Raw genomic sequence first — 881 nt, 5'->3', positions numbered from 1 at the left:
TTTTTTTTTTTTTACTTAAAGAAATAATCTATTAACATTTCACAGAAAAGGAGTTACAGAGGAAGGAAGTTCAGAAAATATTGTGGTATATAATCTTTTGTTGTTATTTTAAGTTTGAATGATTATCTCGATGCCATTCTAACAATGGAGAAATGTCTTTTACCTAGTTTTCATTGCTCAATTATCTGACCATGAAAATACATTTCTTGGTTTACACTCATCTTTCTTTCAATTACTTAGATTTTAACATAAGTTGGGAATGCCTAAAGTAACTAGTATGATTCATAATGTAATATTATTTTAGAGTTCACCATATTTATTTGCAGTAATGCCATGCAACAAAGATTTAATTTCTGATTAACAAAATTAATTTCTTCTGCTAATTGATGGCTACATATGCACAAAACCTACTGAGGTGCCAGCCTGTTCCAACAATGTCCTAGCTTCTGGATAACAAGCTGAGCATGAGTAGTATACAAGTGTTATCTCTTAATAGCTTACTTCTTTCCTGGAAATGCTGCATAGGAACACAAGGGAATGCTTTTCCTCATGAGAGGTTTTGTTTTTCAACAATACCATTGGAATCCTGTTCCTATTTCAACAGAGAGAGTCAAAAATAGTTTATCATAGCTCTCTACATTGGAGAAACTCACAAATTAAAAACAAGTGCTTCATAATGGCAAATAATTTTACAAAATTGAAAATTCATTTTGTTTTCAAAACCCTCACTGTGTGTGTACATGTATATAGAGAATATGTTCTGGTACAGAAGATATGTTTTTTTGCAATTCAGTATATCAAAAGCCATGTGAATATTTAAATGCAAACTTATTCATTCCTTCAAAAATAAAGAGAATCTTGCAGAGTTGGGTATTACTCTG

This window comes from Propithecus coquereli, unplaced genomic scaffold, assembly GCF_000956105.1.
Source record: "Propithecus coquereli isolate 6110/MARCELLA unplaced genomic scaffold, Pcoq_1.0 Scaffold204, whole genome shotgun sequence".
Taxonomy (NCBI): domain Eukaryota; kingdom Metazoa; phylum Chordata; class Mammalia; order Primates; family Indriidae; genus Propithecus; species Propithecus coquereli.
Note: the sequence above shows the minus strand (reverse complement) of the source record.